Below are 15,645 nucleotides of genomic sequence, written 5' to 3' on the forward strand. Positions count from 1 at the left end.
GAAACTGGAAAACGCACCATCCCTATTACTTGATACAGAAACCAAGATGGCGCCTATTTGGTTTCCTTTTTGTGAATCCCAAGTGTAGGTCTAGTTCTCCTCAAGATGGCGACCTCCACTCTCCAGATACTATATCTCTCTGGCAAAGGAACAGGTAGGTGCGTTGCTACTCACTCCACACCTTGTGCAGCTTTCTTAGCATTACGCTTGCTTGCAGAAAAACCTTTCTACCTATTCTTGTTTTCACAGACTTCGGTCTGCCTATTCTTTTCCTCTGTTATATCCTCCTTTCTGACTGCTTTCTTTCCCCTTGACTCCCACTAGGCTCCATTCTCCTAGCTCTGCAGCTCCGGCACTGTGTTTCCCCCTCTTTGCCGTACTGTGCCTTTCAACTTGGCAAATCTTTCAGCGCCGCCGAGCGTCCTGCTCAGGCACCTCCTTCCTGCCTCCTTTGCCATGCAGCTCCTTCCTTCATGGCTTCTCATTCAGTACTTCAGAGCTCCAGCACCGCCTACCTGTTTCCATTGCCCTGCTGCTCCATAAACCATCAGAGCGCCCTGATTACGGCACCAACAAGAGTCTCCTCTGTGCTCGGAGCACAGTCCACGTAGTCACCCTTCATCACAAATTACTACAGTCTAGTATTGAAGGATCTCTGGTCTTACCTGTATCGGGTTTTATTCCCCGGAGGTTTTCCCGAGGGCGCCGCCCACGGGGCGCTTGGAGCCCAGACACTGGTCTCTTCAGCGCTTCCTGGGAAACATACCATTTCTTCAGACCTTCAGCAGGAAAAGAGAACCTGGTGGAAAAAGACTCCCTGTTTCCGTGAGTACCTTTTCGGTATTTCATGTGAAGCTAAGAGATAGCGACGTCATGGATCAGCAAGTTCAACAGCTGATAACAGCAGTCCAGACTCTCAATACAGAGGTACAGACATTAAGGAATGAGAACAATGTGTTACGCCAAATGGTTACTTCCCGGGCAGAACTACCCCCTGGACTCTTGCAGATGGGAAAATTTGATGGTAATCCGAAAAGATTAAAAGAATATGTGGATTCATGTACCGTACAATTTAATTCAAAGCCACCTTTTTCCCTACAGATGGGGCCAAAGTCAGCTACATGATATCTAACATGTCTGGCAATGCATTGGTTTGGGCCACTCCCTTTGTTATCACCAACAACCAATTAATGGATTCAGCAGCAGGTTTTGTCAATAGTGTTCAGGCCATGTTTGGCAGAAGGGAATTGGGAGTGACGGCTCAAGAACAAAAACAAGTACCTTTTGGCAGGATGTATACACTTTCAGAACCTGAAAAAGATGCCTTAAAAGAATATCTACAAACTAACCTTCATCATGGATTAATTACTGAATCCAAAAGCCCAGCGGATGCTTCATTATTTTTTATCCCTAAGAAAGACTGTAAGGAATTAAGACCTTGCATCGATTACAGATGTTTAAACCAGGTGACCCGCAAGGATAGATACCCCCTACCAATCATAAGGGACATATTGGAAGCAGTCAGAGGCGCATCTATATTTACCAAACTGGATTTACGAGGAGCATATCACCTCATCCGAATAAGACAAGGAGATGAGTGGAAGACTACATTTCACACGCCCTTTGGAAGTTCTGAGTATCGGGTGATGCCTTTCAGTCTAGCAAATGCCCCTTCCGTCTTCCAAAGATTAGTAGATCATATTTTCTCCGATTTATTCCTGCATTCCCTTATCGTCTACTTAGACAACCTCCTTATTTTCTCAAAAAAACAACCGGAACACGTTCAACACGTGGCGGAAGTTCTAAGTAGATTACAAACTAATCACCTATATGTGAAGCTCAAAAAATGGTAATTCCACCAATCCAGCATACCTTATCTGGGATATATTCTTTCCGCTGAAGGTGCAGCTATGGACCCTAGAAAAGTCGAGGCTATTCTGCAATGGAAAGCACCTCTTAACACTAAGGAAATACAGAGATTCTTGGGGTTTTCCAATTTTTACAGAAAGTGTATCCCTAAATTTTCCTCGGTTATCAAACCCTTGACCACCCTCCTCAAAAAAGGAAAACGGTTCTACTGGAAACAGCAAGCTCAACAAGCATTTGACTTTCTAAAAACTGTCTTTTCCTCTGCTCCCATCCTAAGACTTCCAGATCAGTCACAACCTCTTGTATTGGAAACAGATGCCGCCTCTACAGTTATCGGAGGGGTACTTAAGCAAAAATCTTCTAGCGGTATTGAACATCCTATTGCTTACATGTCCAAAACACTCACACCCTGTGAGTTTAATTACACGGTTTTGGAGAAGGAATTACTGGCTATACAATGGAGCCTGTCAAGAATGGAGAAACCTACTTATAGGATCAAAGCATCCAGTTCTAATCCGGACAGATCACCAGAATCTGAGAGCCCTGCAAAATTTCGAGTGCCAGAACAATCGACAAGCCCGTTGGGCTTATTTTTTTTTTGTCATACGACATGGTTCTTACATACATACCAGGAGCCAACAACCAAATAGCAGACTCCCTATCACGCAGCTCCTATGAAGTGAACATATTGGTTAAACCTGAAAGGATGTTTCCCCGAACCACATTCATCTACTTTGTTTCCTCATTACTTCACAAAGTTCGAGAACAGAGCAAAGGCATCTCTCAGCAAGAAATAACACAATACGATCTGACACAAGAAAGAGGGTTGTGTTTCTACAACGAGAACTTGTACATTCCTACTCTCAACCTTAGGAAGAAAATCCTGCACCTTTGTCATGATCACAAAACAGCAGGGCATAGAGGAATTTCTACTACACAGGAATTAATTGGTCGATATTTTTGGTGGCCAATCTTGAAGGACGTAAAGGACTACGTTGCCTCCTGTGTTACCTGTCTCCAATCCAAGAATCCCAGAAGGCTACCAATGGGCAAACTCATCCAGCCTATGTTACCTACACAACCCTGGGAAAGGATTTTTACGGATTTCATAGTAGAACTCCCTCCTTCATCCCATCATAATGGTAACTATAGATTCGCTGACCAAATTAGCCCATTTCATACCTATGACTAAAATTCCTTCTGCTGCTCAAATGGCTCAATGCTTCCTACATACCATTTTTCGCTTACATGAAAGTATCCTATCTGACAGAGGACCACAATATATCTCTGCCTTCTGGAAAAATCGATGTCAGTCCTTGGGGATACAACGCAATCTCACTTCTGGTTACCTTCCTCAATCTAACGGCCAGACGGAAAGACTTAACCAGTCGTTAGAGCAGTATCTACAGTGTTTTGCATCAGCATCACAAGATAACTGGAGTTCTTTGCTACCTTATGCTGAATTTGCATATAACAGTGCATTCCATCCTGCCATAAAAATGTCTCCTTTCTATTGCTCCTGTGGATTCCACACTTCAGTGTTTCCAACAACCTCACCTCCTCCTACCAAGGTTCCTTCAGTGGATGCTCTTGTTGATGAAATACGGACAGGACACCAACAGCTCTCTCAGCTCTTACAGAAGCCAGGGCTAAAGCCAAACAACAAGCCAATGAGAAACGGTCTCAGGAAATCCTCTACATAACAGGGGATCTTGTATGGCTAGCCTCTAAATATCTTCCCAAACATCTGATACCTTCAAAACTTTCTCCCCGTTATTTCGGTCCCTTTTCAGTAATCACGGCTATTGGAAAGGTGGCATATCCTATTCAGTTGTCCAAAACTTGGAACAGGATACACAATGTTTTCCATGTTTCCCAACTGAAAAGACATATCCCTGACAGGTTCCACAGAAGACAAATCATCATTCCTCCACCGATTCTCACTCCTGAAGGTCCAGAATATGAAGTTGCATCCATCTGTGATTCCAGTTATTGTCGAGGCACCTTACAGTACCTGATAGATTGGAAGGGCTAGGGTCCTTCAGATCGCTGTTGGGAACCTGCCTCTACGGTACATGCGCCCGCCTTAGTGCACAGATATCATTGTGCACACCCCTGGAAGCCCAGACCAACAACTCTGCGGGGAGGGCATACTGTTAGGAAAACCCAAAGGACGTACTGGAGAAACTGGAAAATGCACCATCCATATTACTTGATACAGAAACCAAGATGGCGCCTATTTGGTTCCCTTTTTCTGAATCCCAAGTGTAGGTCTAGTTCTCCTCAAGATGGTGACCGCCACTCTCCCGATACTATCTCTCCGGCAAAGGAACGGGTAGGTGCATCGCTACTCGCTCCACACCTTGTGCAGCTTTCTTAGCATTATGCTTGCTTGCAGAAAAACCTTTCTACCTATTCATGTTTTCACAGACTTCAGTCTGCCTCTTCTTTTCCTCCATTATATCCTCCTTTCTGACTCCTTTCTTTCCCCTTGACTCCCGCTAGGCTCCATTCTCCTAGCTCCGCAGCTCCAGCACTGTGTTTCCCCCCTTTGCCGTTCTGCGCCTTTCAACTCGGCGTCTCTTTCAGCACCGCCAAGCGTCCTGCTCCGGCACCTCCTTCCTGCCTCCTTTGCCGTGCAGCTCCTTCCTTCACGGCTTCTCATTCAGTACTTCAGAGCCTTTGGCTCTGGCACCACCTACCTGTTTCCATTACCGTGCTGCTCCTTAAGCCATCGGAGTGTCCTGATTACAGCAGCAACAAGAGTCTCCTCTATGCACGGAGCAAAGACCATGCAGTCACCCTTCACCACGAACTACCCAGTCTAGTATTGGAGGATCTCTAGTCTTACCTGTATCAGGTTTTATTCCCTGGAGGGTTTTTTCCGAGGGTGGTGCCCACGGGGCTCTAGGAGCCCGGACACTAGTTTCTTCAGCGCTTCCTGGGAGACATATCATTTCTTCAGAACTGTGGCAAGAAAAGAGAACCTGGTGGAAAAAGACTCCCAGTTTTCGTGAGTACCTTTTCCGTATTTCTGGTGAAGCTAAGAGGAAGTTATGTAGAAGCACAAGTAAACAGATATAGAGATGGAAGAAACAAGAGCTGGTTGGCAGGTATGAGAAAGATACCCTAACATATTTTCCCATTAAAGATTGTATTTAGTCAATTCACTTTTATTTCATTTGACTGGTGCACATCCTACCTCACTTGGTGAGGCAAACAAGCACACATATTTACATCAACACTTAATAACCATAACAAAACATTTAACAAGGTGTGTCCTATAACACAATAAATGTTTTAACAAAAAAGAAAATTATAACCAAAACGCGCTCAAAAACAAATTCAACACATCAGGCCATCTCTACCAGGATAACACCTAATAATGTTAGAAAAAATAAATCTAGACATACATTACTTAACTAAATTTGCAAAAATACATTCTATTGCAATTTTTACTTATATTTTTATTAAAAACAGTCAGTGTCTCTCACTTTGTCCTACACTAATTCATTTCAGGAATTAATCATTGTTAACCCCGATTGCACCGATATAAATTGACATAGTCAACGTCGCATTGACGTTTCGGTGTATATTTTTCATCAGAACTCCTTCGTCACGACCTATATCAAGGTTCCTTAATGTCTGGACATCGCACCCAAGTCTGAATCAAGCTTCACCATGAATTAATTCAATTCAATCTATGAATATGATAGAAATCAGGAATACCTTATATTAATATTCAAGAAAAAGCCTCAACTAAAATACTCACCCAATTGAGACTTTAAATTGTACAGCATCATGCGGACATTGGTTGAACCATATGTCAGTCAAACACATCGGCTTCCCACATGTATTGCCTCTGTATTCAGTGAAAGGAGACTGAGACAAACAAACGTTGTCATGACATTTTAAGATTACAATCTCTGTTTCCCCACCATCAACCCTTCAATATTAATAGATACCTTTATATTAGACTTGCTGCATATCCAACTTAGTCTGCATCATTTTGAAAATTAGGTGTCAAGAAGGTAAACCAAATGTGATCACCTTTTATTTAGATTTTTCTCTTTTCTTTTAGCTTGAATTCACTGCTGCAATATACAGAAAAGGAGAAGGGGACAGAAAATAAGTCCACTTATAGGAAACAAATCCTAATCTTACAGCGCAAGATAATAGCTTTGACTGCTCAAATTTCAATCATCGCCCACCTCGCCAGCTATAAACTGATTGCCTCATGTAGGCTCTTACAGCGTCTTTCTCACAGAATGCAAGCCGGACTCCTTTCTCCAGAAAGTACATATTGGCATTCCTACTTCACACATTCATTAACATAGAAAATGGGAGTTTGCTTCTTCAAAATTGAACCCCATCTTTGAATACTCAACCCAATATAGTAAACCACGATAATGTTCATACTTTTCCACTTTCTCAACTTATTAAATGCAAACCTCAACCAAAGGGCACAATTTACTTTAAAAATAAGAACACCATTATATGTTCTAAACATGGAGTGAGTGATACCTCAAACTCCATCTCAATCAATAGTGCTGGAGAAGAGACCATTTTTCTTTTTATAGCAAGAGCACCCTCCTGGAAAAGGCAACAATGTATTCTTTTAGTTAAACTCTGCCCATGCACTGAATTATAAAAACTGAAAATAATAAATGAATATTCCATTTGCAAGACTCTCCACAGGCATTATGTATATCATATGCGTCATATCAGTCTCCAAGTTTAAATTTTGGCAGAAACCTTCTGACTCTATTTCAATATGTAATTTGTCTAGAAAGACAAAATGTCAGGCTCCAAGATATCAGATCTCTGAACAGCGCTCCCCAGTGGATTTTTAAACTTATTGAAAAACCTCATTAAGACCCTTAATACGTGTCTGAAGTCTACATATCCATTGACTCTCCTTGTGCATTAGAGCTCCCTACATGGGAAACTGGTACCTCATCTATAATCCAGCAAAATAGTTCCTCTTGCGTGTGTTGTTTTTCAACATAATATTGGACGAGAGGCGCTCGCTCCTACTTTCCTGCATTTTATTCTTGAACGATGTTCTAGAATTCTTACACGTGCCTCCCTATTAGTGTTTCCAACATACAACAGATTACACAAGCACTTTATTCAGTAGATTACTCTATTTTTTCTGCAGTCAGTCATTCTTCTCAATTGTCAACCTCTCTTATTTACTTTGAAGGAAACTACTTTCCCTTACATGCTATACATATCTCACAAGGGAAATGACCAACCAGGGGTCCCAAATTCCACAATCTATTGGTGTCACTTCTTGTGGAATGTTTTGAGTGCACTAAATAATCCTCGATATTTTTAGCTCTTAAGTGCAAACCTCAGTGCTTTTAATTCAGGAAAGTGTGCTTTCATCAGAGGTCAGAACTTGTTGACCACTTTTTTCATATTATTTGTATGCAGACAAAAAGTGTAAATGCATGTTAGTATTTCTCGTTCTAGCAGTTTATCTTGGCTTGTTAGCAGTACCTCACAAAGCGTATATCTAGCTCTTATTCTGGACTGGGCAATACATTTTTGGGGATATCCTCTTTCTATTAGCTTACTATCTAACTGTGAGGCCTGATATTTAAAGTCCTGTTGTCTTGTACAGTTCATTTTAAGCCACAAATAGCATCTGCCTGGTAAAATAGCTCCAGTGTGGTGAGGATGAGAGCTCTTGAAATGAAGAAAAGTGCTGTGTTGAATGGGTTTTCTAAACATATTGCATATCAAACTGTCTTTTTCTAATCGAATTTCTAGCTCTAGGAAATTTCTTTTGTGGACAGAATATTTGCTAGTAGATTATATGCTATTACTACAAGTATGTAAGCAGTCACAGAACGTCTTAAGCGAATTAGCATTGCCTTGCCAAATCATGATGATATCATCAATGTATCAGCACCATTATTTTATTCAGTCACAAAATACATTTGCATTGGAGAAAATATGTTTACTCAAATTTAGCCATTTAAAGAGTAGTTAGACTTGGGGCAAAGAATGCACCCATAGCCATGCCACTCACCTGTAGGTTGTACTTTCCTTTAAACTCAAAATAATTCTTTCGACAAACACAAAGAGAGGAGTTCAATGATGAACTCCTTTGCAATGGGTTGAATAAGTGCACGACTCATAAAAAAATCTCCAGCTACTTCTATAGCTTCATGTTGTGGTATGCTTGTATATAGTGATGTTATGTGAAGCATAACAAGTAACTCTTTAGTAGCAGCAAAACAAAAGAGGTGATAGCTGGAAGGTTTCAAATTAATCCGAACCTCTAGCATTGCTCTGGGCAACCATCCAGACCATCGTTCTTCACCTGCCATGCCATTACAAAAGGGGAAAGACTCTATGCATATCATGATTGGTCCCACCCCTAAAAGGGGCAGTGCAGCCCGAACCGCTTGGTCACATCCCTTCTGCACAAGACCACAAGTACCCCCAAACATGTTTCAGCCTTGTTGGGCCTCATCAGTGAGGAGTAGCTTGGGTCTCTAGGCCCAGCAGGCACGGGACCCTTGTCTGCCCATACCCATCCCACTCTGGGTGACTACATCAAAACAAAAGAGGTGATGGCTGGAAGACTTCATATTAATCTAAACCTATGGCATTGCTCTGGCCAACCCTCCAGACCATCGTTCTTTGCCTGCCAAGCCATTACAAAAGGGGAGAGAACATATGCAAATCAGGCTTGGTCCCACCCCTAAAGGGGCAGTGCGGTACTTGCGTTCTACAAAACAAAAGTCATACCAATCCTAACTTATGATGCAGAGGCCTTTCTGTCCTCCTCATGGAAATAGTGGCCTTCATTTGAGGGTACATTCTGGAGACGCGTACTTTACCTACTGAGAAGAGTACCCACATCAGTTATCGGGTATACATTGGTGTTGATTTCACTATACGCAGTATTAGTGTGGAAAACTCTCTTTATATAGGAAATGTGTCATACTGAAAACACCTTTGCCATTTCAGATATTGCGCTTGGCAATGACATAGGGGAGGATGTTTCACTCTAAGAGCAATGGAAAACAAGATGTGTGGGCATTCTAAATTATCTGGGAACTACTCAAGAAATGTTGGTCTCAAAACCGGCTCTGGTCAATCGAAAGCTATGGCAACAGCACTGAACCTTGAAAGAGCAATTAAAAACCAAACATAAGTTACACACAAATGTGCATAAAAAAAGACAGGGCAAATAACTGTTTGCTGAGGTATTTAACCAAATTTCCTAGTCCGCTATATCGATATCAGTTTTTGAGATTTCGTCTAAACATACTCCTGACAGAAGAGACTCTAGAGGCCCATAAACAAGTAGTGGATAACCTTGACTGTAGATTTTGCAGTGGCGGGACAGCAGAAACACTGAAACATATTCTTTTATTGTGGACAGGCTTGACTAGGGTAAGAACTAGACATCTGGGAAGCATTATTGGTGATAAGAAATCCTACACGGTTGAAGAGTGCTCGTCAACTTTTTTATTGGGAGAAGAATTTACTTTCATTTCGGATTGATAACATTTTTAAATGAGGTTTTTTATCAAAAAGATATGAGGTAATGGATTAAAATGTTAGAAATTAAATGTTAAGAGGGATTCTAGAGCAGTGAATTTGTTTGGATGATACATGCAATCTACAGACTTTTATGTTGATGATGATGAAAAATGTGTTTTTCTTGTATGATTTTAGAGATAAAAGTTTGTAGCAAATCATAGTTGTTTTAAAATGCTGTATATCTTGCCTGTAACGCAATCAACACAGGTATTTTTAATATGCACAAGGCCACCCTAAGGTCATGACTCTCTATAATCAATTTACTATTGATTATTACAATTTTGGATGCTGTTGAAACACGTGAGCTTCAAAATACACACATAGGTGCATAGCTGGCTGTTGGAAAGCTCTATTGAGTTCAAAACATATTTTCACAAGTTTTGCCAAGCACACGTTATGATTCACATAGTTTACTGTATAGGTTGTTCTGCCTTTGCACATTGTAATGTGAAAGCACGCTGCTCTATGCCAGAAGAAAAATGCACTGGTAGTCCTTATCTGCATGTTGTTATACAAAAAGAATACTTATGCAATCAAAAACAAAATTAGGTCTTGCTTGTCGCAAACAGGACACGGGGTATTTTTGCACAGCTATGGATTGTTTTAGTTCATTTGGAAATGCACTCATTTTCACAATGTGAATCCGAGCTTTTATTTTATAACACACGTGTGTTTTGAAAATAGTAAACTACGTACTGTTGCTTCACATTTAATACGATGTAAAGTCAATCTGTACATTTCTTTGGAGTGCACCCTTTGACAAAAGAACAGAATCTGCTATGTTGTAAATTGAACTGCACAAAGAAAAAATATTGGAATTCATAAATATTAATTGTTTGTAACAGACAGCCAACTGGCTATGATTATTATGGGAGAACCCTTTAAATGATCCACAGACAGACATGCACACAAAGTCCTTTTTGTAATAACGGTGCAAAGTCTGAGAAACAAGGCTCCTATGAAGGTCCAGTTTTTGCTGATGGGCATTCTAAAACCTTGCTCTAGGGTAATTCAATTTTTGGAGGACTTTACAGATCATGATTGACGTTGCATTGATTTGCAGAAATGGGTGTGCAAAAGTATATGAGAAACAAAGCTCCCCGGGAAAGTTCAAAGATTAAAAGTAGAGATTAAGGCATAGATGCCCACAGTTCACATTTGGCTGGTAAAGAAATTGGTGTAATTTAGATACACCTGGCTTCAGACTGTATAACAAACTGATCCATAAGGCAAACACATGCAGAGTTCTAGATTTTCTGGTGAGCAGATGCCAAGAGGTGCAGAGCTGAGCCGCAGAACTGAACCACAAGGCTGGACTGCATGGGTAAAAAGAAGTGTACATCTGTTCTGATTCCTTCACTATGATACTGTAAACCTGCTTACAAGCATCAACATTTGTACTTTGACAATTTTTCCAAATTCTGTTTTCTGTCCACTTCAATATTTTGGGGGCTGAAATAAGCCAGACCCATATTTGCCCTATTTTTATTTTCCATGATTGATGATAGGATGGGCGAGCCAAAAGTGTAAGAAAATCATGGTGGCAACAGTAAAGACAGATACAAGTGATCACAGTTCAAGGGTGTTTATTGAACTATAAAAGTGGGGTGGAAAAACGCCTAACCTATACCTAAATCTAAGATGGGAGCAAGCGTCAACCATCAAATGAAAAATAAGGTAGTCCTAGTGGCATTGTGTCACAATAAAAAGGCCTAGACTAAGAAAAACCTATTGCCAATACCTTACAACTAATTACAGAAACAGTGTGGTATAGGGTATCAAAGTAAAGAAACGAGTGTCCAAATAATAAGTCAGGATGTGATTGCCTTGAGGTCTCCCTTCCCCACGTTTTTAACACAGGACAAGGTGGGATTTTGGAGCACAGCACACGCTCAAGGCTTCTCAGCACGAGTTGACAATTTTGTTCCAGCTATCAGTTTCTTCCAGAGTGAAGTCTCCTTTGAATAAAAGTCTCTTTCCTTTGCGGCCTGATGTATTCAACAAACAAGCACAACGTTCTGCTTCACGTAGGCTTTGGGTGACAGATTGACCCCTGGGTCCCCATCTTCCGGGCACAGACCCTTCACCCTATCGTATTCAACAAATTCAAAAGATAGTTCCTTTCTCAGTAAACTTCGGGTGATAACTTTCCACCCCTGGATCCCCCCCGGCCGGGCTCGGATCTCAAAGGACAAGGGGGGGCACTTCTCTTTCCCTTGTCTTGTAATACTTCTTGTTTCTTTGTACTTGAGGTGGGGATTCGTCACCCCTGCGTCCCGCTCTTCCGTGGCAGACCCCTTTTGAATATTTCTCTCGACTCAGCCTCCCTCTTCCAGGTTCACTATGGCTTGGCACAAAGACAGTTCACCTTTTGACTTTCAGCAATCTTAATGTTTTATCAAACAATTCTCGTGGCCATCCATATGCCGAGTTCACTCTTGTCAACACTGTTTCTCTGGACTTCAGACTTCTCCCCCTCTCATTAGCATCCCTCTACCAGGTTCCCTCTTGCCAATCTTTACAGGACACAGTTCATGTATTAATGTTCACCATGCAGGATTTACTTCCCTTATCTTTCTCAATAATTTGTCGGGCAAAGACTTTCGACTGTACAGGGATTTTGATCGACCTCCTGTATGACCACTTTGACCTATCTTTGTGGCTCTCCTATGGCCTTCTGGTATCTATAGTCATATTGAACATGTGATTGACCAGTGTTTCTCGAGTCAGCACCCACGTGGTGCCTGCTCCCCCTGCAGCTGGTCTTCCCTTAACACTTTCAGAGTTCTTTGAATTCTTTTTCATATGCCACTTTGCGACTTTCCTTCAACAGAGCCCGGTTCTAATCGGTTCTGCCTTCGACTCGCCAGCTGTGATGAACCGCTTGGCTTTCCTTGGATCCAGAGTCAAGGCCATTACCACGGTAGCAGGAGTTTCCCTTGCTCCGGCTTATCAGTGTAGACACGCTCCGTGTACTGTTGACATCTGTTACAAAGCACTTGAGCTATTTTCCACGGCCTTACGATTCCCGCTGCAGAGGTTTCGCAGGTCTGAGTCAAAAAGGGCAACGTCGCGTCTCTCCTTGTCAGCTTATCAACATTTGCCACCTTTCTACTCCTTTTGAACTGCGGGGTCTAAATAGCTGTCTCATCGTGCTGTCTGCCTCGCTCGTCATGTGCTTTTTTGCTCCACCTTTTATCCCTGTGGTGAAGGGAAAGGGCTGTCAGGTGTGAGTGATTTAGGCTCACTTGCCTGTCTTTGCCTGAACCCTGTATTGGGACATGTCGGGTGAACGGCTCCGGTATTAGTCCGCTGTTTTCCGTGTTGTGCGAAAGTGTTCGTATCGGAAAAGGGGCGGGGGGCAGTGTTTTGGAATATCCTGTGTGGTGGGATGGGGAAAGGTGTTGAAAGAAGGGGGATACCGTGTCTCACCCGTCGGTGTCCCACTCCTACTCCCTCATCGAGGTTATCCTCCCTCACTAGTCCACCCCCAGGAACTGGATCCAATAGCGATGGCCGTGTCCTGGCCACCTGGATGACAGATCCCCGGGAACTGGCCAGGGAGACGCCTTAAGGTTTCTCACAGTAGACCGGTGTGATTATAACAACCCCTGTAAACCCATTAAATGGAAAATGCTAACAATCGTCAAAGTCCATGCATTCTAAGGGTAGTTGCCTAAATGTAATCCAAAGGGGGTATAATTTTAAATTTTACTGAGCCATACTTTAGATGACTACACCCATTGTTGACGGGCTGTAGGTGGCTTTAAATTTGTAAAAGTGAATATAAGAGGATTGAGATGCCAGGATTATATTCAACTACATTGTGTCTAATAGTGGGTACTGCATATTCTTTTACTATACTACTTTTAATGTTCACCTATTATCTCTAGAAGAAAATAAATAAACATAAATACTAAGCAATATGTATGAGAGCATTCTCTTTGTGTTTTCTATTGATTCATATAAAAAGCCACTATATTGCAAGTGTAAATGCTTGTTGTTTCAGAGAGAATTCTGTCTAGAGAAGTTAATGATACAATATAAAGTTAATCATTCAAACAAGAGTAATGATAATATGTTCCTATATGCTCTAAGGGTAGACCCACACAAATAATGCTGTCCAAAAGTAAGCCTGTCAGATGCTTATTGGTACTTGGTTCTCTTCAACTAAGCACAAAGATCCATAGCCTTGTGTCTCATCAATAGTCTCTGCTGTAAAACCTGCCCCAGACCCAGGTGGGCATTTTGACCACCTTTGCAAAGGGGGTTAGGCTGTGGTAAGCAGTTGTGATGAATTCAAGGAGTAGGTCACCTCTTGGCTAGGGGAAGACACCGCCTTTGGGATGACCTGCTATGCTTAAAATCCTCTACATTAAGCGTGATTCCTCTGGAGGTTATTCCACCTTAGGGGACAGGAATATCACAGAGAGGGACTTAGGTCACCATCCCTCCCCCTCTGCCACTAACACCTTTATGGTGTATGTAGAAACTAAGGTGCATGATAACCATATGACCCCTTTAAAGGCTGGCTATGCTTCTGACCTAGCTTTACTCAGTCCTTATGGGAAACAGCAGCAAGACGGAAAGAACCGCCTCATGGAGGAACATCATCCAAAGGACCAATCAGAAAGGAGAATCTGTGAAGCTTGGAGATTTCAAGGACGTTCCAGCGCACGCAGCAGGGATGGCCCCAAGGATTGAGAGAGCACCAGACGGGTGTCCCAGGCAACAGTGTGGACTCGGTGAATGCATCAGGGCCTCGTGGGCAGTTAACCGGAACCGTTCAGCACTGAAATGCAAGCAGGGGAAGTGAAACTCGGAGGGCCAAGAATAGACTCTGAGAAGGATATGCCCACCGGTACCCAGACCAAGAGACCAGGAAATAAGGGAGGTCACCAGCCAAAGGCGAGTCCAGTTGAGCAGTCTCTTAACCGGCTCTGCAGTGAGAGGAAAGCAGGACCAACTGCACAAGCCTCACAAGAAGCACCTCACATCACAAGCTGGTACGTTATATAGCTCTAGCTGCATGGGAGGTGGGTGGCACAGCAAGTCAGAGAAACCTCATAGTGGGGATGGAGAGAGAAGCAAGGCCAGAGCGGGGAAAGGACTGAGGAACCCGAGGGTGGGGGGAAAGAGAGAAGCCCCAGAGTGGGGAGAGAGAAAGAGGAAAGTCCCGGAGTGGGTAAAAAATGGCGAATCCCAAGAGTGGGGAGAGATAAATAGACCAGCTCTGTTGTGGGGGAAGAAACCAGAAGAAAGAGTAAGAAAAGCCCTGAGTGGGGAGAGAGACTGAGACAAGGTCCAGTGTTTGGGGAGAACCGAGATAGCTCAGAGTTGGGAGAAAGGCACTGAAAAGACCCCAATTGGGGGTGGGGAAATTAAAACAGCAGAAAGTCTCCCTGAAGGGAGAAAGACTGTGAGAAGCACCCTTCGAAAGAGAAACTAGAGAGACCTAGTTGGAGCCCCGGGACTGCACTCCAGCAGTATGCAAACTATATTTTTAAGACTGTGAAAATAGGCCATGCACTATGATAAAGAACCACGGGGGTGGGGCCAGGAGCCAGCAGATATCCCTTTCATTGGGTAAGGCCCAAAGGTATGTGTTAGTTGTTTTATGTTTTCTTTTGAGTAGTAGTGTGAGAAAGTAGGTTAGAATAGGATGCCTGGACAGAGGACTTAAGTTCTGTTTAGCCAACTTGATACCCAGACAAACACTCTTTTTAGAGCTTAGCTTCACAGATGTGGGGAAAGATTAGGTCTTTTGAGTCTGAAGGGAGAATACATCTAATGAAAATCATGCCTCCTTGCCAGTCTCCTGATTCTGACTTACCACACAGGTATGATGAAAACAAAGAACGCCACCTGTTTAGCTATTACTCCGGATGTTATTTTAAGGCACGGTTCAACATGACACAAACTACAGAATCAACCAATCCTCTAGCTGCTCAAGAACATCACAAATAAGATTACCGGATATTGATACTTTGCTATGGACTTAAGTGACAAGCTCCCGAGAGACACAACTTCTGGTACGCTCAGCAGATAACCCCCCATTTGTTTCTGTGATGTTAAGACACAATGAAGGACAATGATGCTGGCCCTAAAAAGATCCAAAAGAACCTGTATGTTGGAAGTTTTGAACGTTCCAGAAAGACACTTGTGCATGATTTGGCACCTGACCATCCAGATCACGATTGAGTTACTTGG

General features: G+C 42.5%; 1 protein-coding gene across 1 annotated transcript in view; it reads left to right on the forward strand.

Moving 5' to 3' along the window:
- Positions 1-15,645, forward strand: part of ABI3BP (ABI family member 3 binding protein) — a 1,926,231-nt gene that overhangs the window by 349,424 nt on the left and 1,561,162 nt on the right. The gene's annotated exons all lie outside the window — the stretch shown is intronic.

The sequence above is a fragment of the Ambystoma mexicanum genome, chromosome 7p (assembly GCF_040938575.1).
Source record: "Ambystoma mexicanum isolate Mex_15411 chromosome 7p, UKY_AmexF1_1, whole genome shotgun sequence".
Classification (NCBI taxonomy): Eukaryota; Metazoa; Chordata; class Amphibia; order Caudata; family Ambystomatidae; genus Ambystoma; species Ambystoma mexicanum.